The following is a 7167-nucleotide window of genomic DNA, read 5'->3' on the forward strand; positions in this document are numbered from 1 at the left end:
TTTTGAAAAATCGTATTGCAATTACAATAACAATAAATCATTGTTTGATTTATGGATTTATATATATTTTTACATATGTTTTTGTCGTTATGCATTCAGTCAGCTTGCACTGGAAACTACATTAAACAAGTTCACTTCAGTACACGTAAACTTAAAAACTTCCTGAGTCATTCGATAACTGGAGATAAAAAAACAGGTGATCTTTGTTTATGTTTGTTTAATTTCCAATCGTCTGGAGATAATAATATCGTTAAGAAAGTAGTAACGGCAAATTCTATTTCTTTTTTTTAAGATTTAGGTCGTTGTCAACAGTATAATTAGTAGTTTAATACGAATATCGATTTGATTAACTCCGGTTCAATACTCTTAAAATTAATTATAAGTTAAATATGTTTAGGAAGAATAATGTACAGATTTAAAATTACGTATATATATATGTGTGTGTAATTAATTAATTAGTGTTATAATATCAATGGAATTAAAAAAGTTAATCTTTGTTTTTTTTTTCCTGAAAATTTTAGTCTGCAGTTAATTTTCAAGGACACAAAGTAACGATATTAAAGATAAAGCATCCGTAATAATTTTAGTTGCTACAGGCTTATGATTCGGTTATGTAATTACGTAAAAAAATATACATAATTAGCGTATTAACAATTTTAAAATAGATAATTAGGTTTGTAGAGTAGGGAAACATAAATATGTAAGTCTTAGTTGCATACAAGACTTAATTTAAAAAAAGCATTCAATCGAATTGTAGTGAAATTGATCACGGTCTCTTACAGTTGATTCTTGAATCAATGTTAGTAAAATATTAATCAGAATATAAAAAACAAAGTAACAACTGTTAATGTATATTTAATACGGGCCTTTAATTTATGATTTATAAGCGAATAACGCGAACACGTCACATATGTTGATCTTGACCTTGGTATTTAACTCAGCAAAGATACTTTCCTTAAACTAAAAAAACGTTGTACCAGTTCGCCCTTGAAATTAATTAGGAATTTTTGAAAATGTATTGCTCAAATCAGTAGAAAATTATTAAATGAAATTTGTTTTTTCTTATAACGACGTTACGTAATGTGATTTTTTTCTAATTTTATTTTTCTATCTAACACAATTAAATGATATATTTTTTAAAAATGTTTACAATTAAAAACAGTAGAGAAAAAAATTAATCTATTATTCAATTTCGCAATTTTATTAATTAAAATATGATAAATTATAAAAACTGATCACGCGACATATTTATTTATTAAATCAAATTTGTGTCCTTGCTTTAAAATAAAATAAAATAAAATAAATGTTTGTTGAAATATCTCGAGCCAAGTAATTATCATTTATACATTAAGAAATTTTGAATATCCATTAATAATTAAATATAAAGAAATTTGATTGTTTGATAACAAAGCGGATGAGCTAAAATGTACAGTATATCAAACTAATAGCTAGGAACTAATGGAGCAATCGGTGGCATGTATGTCTAAATTAACTCTTAGGAAAACTACATGGCACAACACAGTTCATTGTTACTTTTCATTTATTTATTATTGTAAATATTCACAAAAAAAAATAAATAAATTATAATTTAATTCAATATAATTACATATCTTCGAATAAAAATCTCTATGTTTATACTTTAAAAAGTAAATGTACTAACCTATTAATTCTTTCAAATTATAAACGTATAGAATTTGAATTTAATCCGTTAATAACTTTATTATTTTTAAACTTGTATTTTTTTTTTTTTTTTAAATTATGATTTAAGGTGCGATGGTTGATATACCATCCATTACGTTACTATTTTTTATGGTTCGCTACCTTTGTCATGATTTTTGCTTTTATGTGGCAAATCTATTTAAAGCCATATAAGATTTGAACCATTATATTAAAATTGGTGGCAGAAATGAAGTGACTAAAATAGGATATACGTTTGGATTAGATTTTTTTTACATTTTCCTTTACTTCGATGCGTTTTATTAATAGAAACAAGCTTTATATATTATAAAAATTCGTCTTGTGTATGTATTACTAAATCAAAATTAATAAAATTGATAATATACAAAATGCTGTTTCCTAGAGAAACAGATTTTTTACCCCCCTTCCTTCCTAAAACGTGATTACCGCGTGAAAGAATGACGTTAATCTCCTGATGCCGAACATTCGATTTAATTGCGATAACATTTCTGTCTCTATGAGCAACTATACATTGTATATACCGATTGATACAATATATTTATAGCTTTTATCTAAAGATGATAAAAATTATGACGAAAGTACTTCTACTATTTGTAGATCAGACGTTTGTAATACCAATGTGGAGTTTAAGGTTACGTAAATGTTTAATATATCCACTTCAATTTCTCTTTAATGTTGCCCGAAAACTAGGATATATTACCTATTTATTTAATCCATCCAAAGATATAGACCAGTTGCAAATGGCATCTATGAGATACAGAACGATTTCTTTCCGTTATATGAATTTTACTAAATAATTAATAGTGCGGAAACACTGAATATAATTGTGATCTTAAAAATAATCATTTACTGACAATGATCAAATGAGAACAATGAGAATTATTTTAGCTTCTCCTTCCAGTTATTAAGTTAATGTCTTATTCTCAAAAGTAAACTAGTTTTTACAGGTTATATAAATTTGTTTTTTAAAATATAATATTAATTAAATTAATTATTTCTAAATAAATATATTAAAATTAATGCAATGTATTAAATATATTTATATTAATTAAAATAGTTCATCTCTTGTTTAATTTATAATAATTTCAAGGTCTATAGGTTTGGCATTTTAATTATTATGTAATAAGCATTATCAAGTAGTTAATTTTGTATTATTGTTATGATTACAAATGAATTATTTATAATTAGTTTTAAAGAAATCTTTTTCTTTTTTCAATTACTGCTTAATGATTTCAATCAAATTTCATATTTCCTTAGTCATGTATAAAATTAATAAGCACAGTTTTAAACATTGCTCTATTAGTTATTTAATATATGCAGGAATGTGTTATCATAATAATATTTTTAATGACATTCAAATAAAATTTACTTATTAAAAAAGAATTTCTAAAATATTGCATTTCCGCAATTTTGATTTCTATCCTTGAATGATAACCTATCTTAGAGTAGATTTATGATTATTTAGAATAATTTTTTTTTATTAGTCATATCTTATCTAAACCTTTTTTATAAATTTTTAATCATTTGAATTATTTTAAGATTGTTACAAAATAATTTTAACAGTTTAATCTCGTACTGTTTTCTTCTAATATAAAACAAACACAACTTAAATACACATTACTGAGCTCTAATTTAATAGGTTAAATAAGGATTAATCTAAGAGATAGTAATTTGTTGTATGACTAGTTTTTATAGTGGAAACAGTTATTAAATATTATCACTTGTGCTGAATACACATTGGAATCTATCCTTATATAAAAAGGATTAGAATGATTATTGGATGCAAATTATGCAGTTCTAATGTATATAATGAATTATGTAAATATATTATACATGTTTAATGATATGCATAATAATTCTGTTTAGAACTGTATATAGACAAATTATTAACTATATTTAAGTACTTTTAAGGTTTTGAATTAAAGGTCATGTAGGTTCCAGTTTTTAAATTGGACAATGTAACATTTTTATTTCTACAAACCTTTGCTACAGGTGCTGATGGTTGTCCTTGCATTAATGGAAATTATCTGTCAAATTTTTTTATTTGATTTAGAGTATGATAAAATATACCTTATCTTATTGAATGATTTATTTATTATTATGATTTAGAAATTTCAATTCAAATTTTCACAAGGAAAACAATTTTTTTCTTATTAAAACTGTTCTGTCATCACCTAACAACCAACCACATATACTTTTCCATTGTAGAGAAAACTATGTTTTTTTTAAATTATAAATTTGTTTTTATTATATCATCAAGCAGAATGGTAAAAACTTTCATTTTTATAATTTTATAATTTGAAAGATCTCCCTAAATTTAAATATATTATTCATTTTTTAAATTTATTCAAATTGTTTATATAATAAGCAGCAAAAACACTACATTTACAATTTACTTAATTTTATAATCATTAAATAATTAGGCCCTATATGATATAACTTATATTTAAAAATTTATTATTGTTATCGCAATTACATCTTATAACCTTAATCAAGTTTTTTTTTTCTAATAAATTTTTTGCTTAAAATCTGTTTTGAAGTTTGTCCTAATTATGTATCGAGTTTGCCCTCGATTCTGTAATTCTGAATATTTATAGACTTGTAAATGAAATATATTGCATTCTATTGCATTTAAAATATGAATAATAAGATATACATTCACGTAAAAATAGTTACGATTAAATAATATATAATATTATTAGCTTATTAAGTAGGCATATTTTAAAATATTTGATTAATTTTTATTCAAATTACATTCAACTTTCTTTGGTAACCAGATGATTTTTTTGAACAAAGTTGTATTTAAATAACGTAGTAACTGTTTTTTTTTTTCCTTTCTTGAGATTTTTCCCTCAATGAGTCATTTTCTTGGTGGACTCTACAAGATGATATCACTTCCGCGAAAGTTACTATATGACTATTTACATGGTAAATGTCGACATCACGTTGTGGCAATATAAAATGTTCGGTGATAAAAATAAATTTCTTTCATAGAAAATTGGAAGGTCTTCAAATCATTAGTAATGCCAAGATGTTATTGACACGGAGTTAAGGATAGAAAGCATAATACAAAACTTATCTGTGATTTATTGTTATATTTTATTACTGTAATGTTAAAACAAACAGATTAGTTTTAATAATGAAAATTTTAAAAAGAATATAATTGTGAACGATTAGTCTCAAGGCTGTAATGAAGAGTGTGTGGCTTTTTCGTAGAAATACTATCCTCGGCTTATACGAATTTTTATGTAACCTCTTAACGAATATAGCTAAAAAAATAACCATAATTTTTTACAGTTAATTTTTTTTTCTCTTTTCTAACACCAATTTTAATTTAATATTGAAGAAAAAACTAGTAAAACATAAACTCCCTACTGACTTTTCGACTACAACATTGCTTAGCACGCAAAAGGAAGTAAGCTTATATGAACCGGGATTGCGCCGGAAATAGGGTTTTTTTGCTCTTATCTGTTAATTTTATACATTTCAATAAATATTGCTGGGATGCATTACAAACAGGCGCTCGTTTGTAATGCTACCGATTCGAACACGTGTAGATTATTTCATATTTACGAGAAAAACAATTACATCGGTTATTTGATAACGTATTATGATAGAATTGTTTCGTATTTGTTGATCAAATTAACCTTAATAACTGTAAAAACGGCCTTTTCAGTCCTCAATAGATAGGAACAAAAACAATAACCTACTTAAGTTGTTGTAATGTTATGTAGTCTACTGGGATGTTATTCTAAAGATGAAGTTAGAATAGGACATATAACACAAATTACAACTAATGAATTGTCTCTCGTTAACGTTACACGTCGAATAGTTTAAATTAGTTAACCCGGTTTTTAATTTGTCAACGTGTAAAGCTTTCATTCGTGCCCCTCAAAACGGACGTTTCGCCATTGCTGCTTTAGATTCGCGGAATCCTAAAGGATATGACGTCAATTTTTTTTCATAACTCAAGTTACTTTTCCAGTCAATTATGGCTATCGACCCGCTTTATTCTATATTCGGTATACATCGATCTATCTCTTTGTCGATAGCATACATTTTACCGAAATTTGGAGTTTAAACACAAATCCAATGTCAGACAAAACCGATAAAATAGGTTTATTAACTTATAAATCTTGTTTTTACATAGAGGTAACTGCCGTTAATATTTTAAAATAATTAATATTATCTACTGCTAAACATTCGTGCCAGCCGGTTAATCAAGTGGTTTAAACGCTTCATCAGAAGGATCCGGGTTGATATATAGGTCTATCGAATCTTTGCTTCCTACAGATAAAAGCAACTTTTAATACTCTCTAGGAGTTAAAAAATAGCTTATGTAAATGGCTTAAATTACGGGTTGTGGCATAGTAAGAAGTAGGTTACTTACTATCTGTGACGTAAAATCGGCACATCCTCCATAAATGACACCGCAGATGTCTATAATGAAACACACTCTTAGAAACTTGAAAAATTCCCTGCCTGATTCTGATATTATAGAAAAAATGCTATAATTGTTAGTGTGTAAAATGTGCACGCGATCTTGTTCAATTTATATATATATATACAGTATATATACGGGGCTTTCGAAAAGGAGAGCTGGGGACTTTTCCCCTGATCTGGAGAACACTTAGTGGTTCCTACCTCTATAAATTAATGTTATTTTTACTAACAGAAACTAAGGCTTTAAGACTGTTTCTTATTAATAAAGAAACATTCTAACGAATTTAATTTATTCAAAAAAAGAAAAAGTCAAATTAGGCTCGCTCTACCTCCAGGCTCCGTGCAAGTTTATTTATGCACAGATTTATGATATATTTTGCAATTCAAATTTATAAAATTATCTACTAATGTAAAAAAGCTGTTTATACAAAGATTAAAACTTATATAAGAATTAATTCACGATACACTAACTTTCTTAAAATACTTTATTTAGTTTTCGGTGTTTTACCTTGGCATGTTTCCTTTCCCGTTTTACATGTATCTTATCCATAATTTAATCGAAATTACCAAGAACCGGTTCAAAACTATAATAACCTTCAGAATTTTGGATATTAAAAATGGTAAGATGAATATAATGGTAATGCTGGCAATAAGCCAAAGTATATTTCTTCGGTAAAAATTGGGTAAAATAAATGATTTATTGTTTAGTGTCCAATGATATATAACTACAATACTTATTATTCAATTCATCTTTTATGATTTATATTAGCTTGTGGCGCTATCTGTTGATACGAATTTAAATTATTTTAATATGTGTATCTTATATTTCAAGTTTATATAATATTTATTTAATTAAAAAGTGAAATAATTTAAATTATTTAAACATTTTAAAGATTTCTCTCTATCAGTCTAGTTTTGAATTTTTTTTTTTTTTCCAGTATTTTAGATGTGGAGCATGTACTGTACCTTTCATTAAAAACAGAAACTAGCATAAACGTTTATATAACTTTGTTAGTAGATTATTAA

At 25.7% G+C, this 7167-nt stretch overlaps 1 long non-coding RNA gene across 2 annotated transcripts; it reads right to left on the bottom strand.

Annotated features, from left to right (window-relative positions):
* Nucleotides 1–5800: 5800 nt before the first annotated feature.
* On the bottom strand, nt 5801–6736 carry LOC136968220 (uncharacterized). Of its 2 annotated transcripts, XR_010879625.1 has the most exons (3): nt 6650–6736; nt 6085–6138; nt 5801–5981 (listed from the first exon to the last, which is right to left on the bottom strand). It is a non-coding gene; the product is annotated as an uncharacterized lncRNA (long non-coding RNA). The 2 variants fall into 2 exon arrangements; XR_010879623.1 differs by lacking the exon at nt 6650–6736 and having other exon boundaries at nt 6085–6237.
* Between the last annotated feature and the right edge of the window lie 431 nt (nt 6737–7167).

The sequence above is a fragment of the Centruroides vittatus genome, unplaced genomic scaffold (genome assembly GCF_030686945.1).
Source record: "Centruroides vittatus isolate TY-2023 unplaced genomic scaffold, ASM3068694v2 contig_1033, whole genome shotgun sequence".
Lineage (NCBI taxonomy): Eukaryota > Metazoa > Arthropoda > Arachnida > Scorpiones > Buthidae > Centruroides > Centruroides vittatus.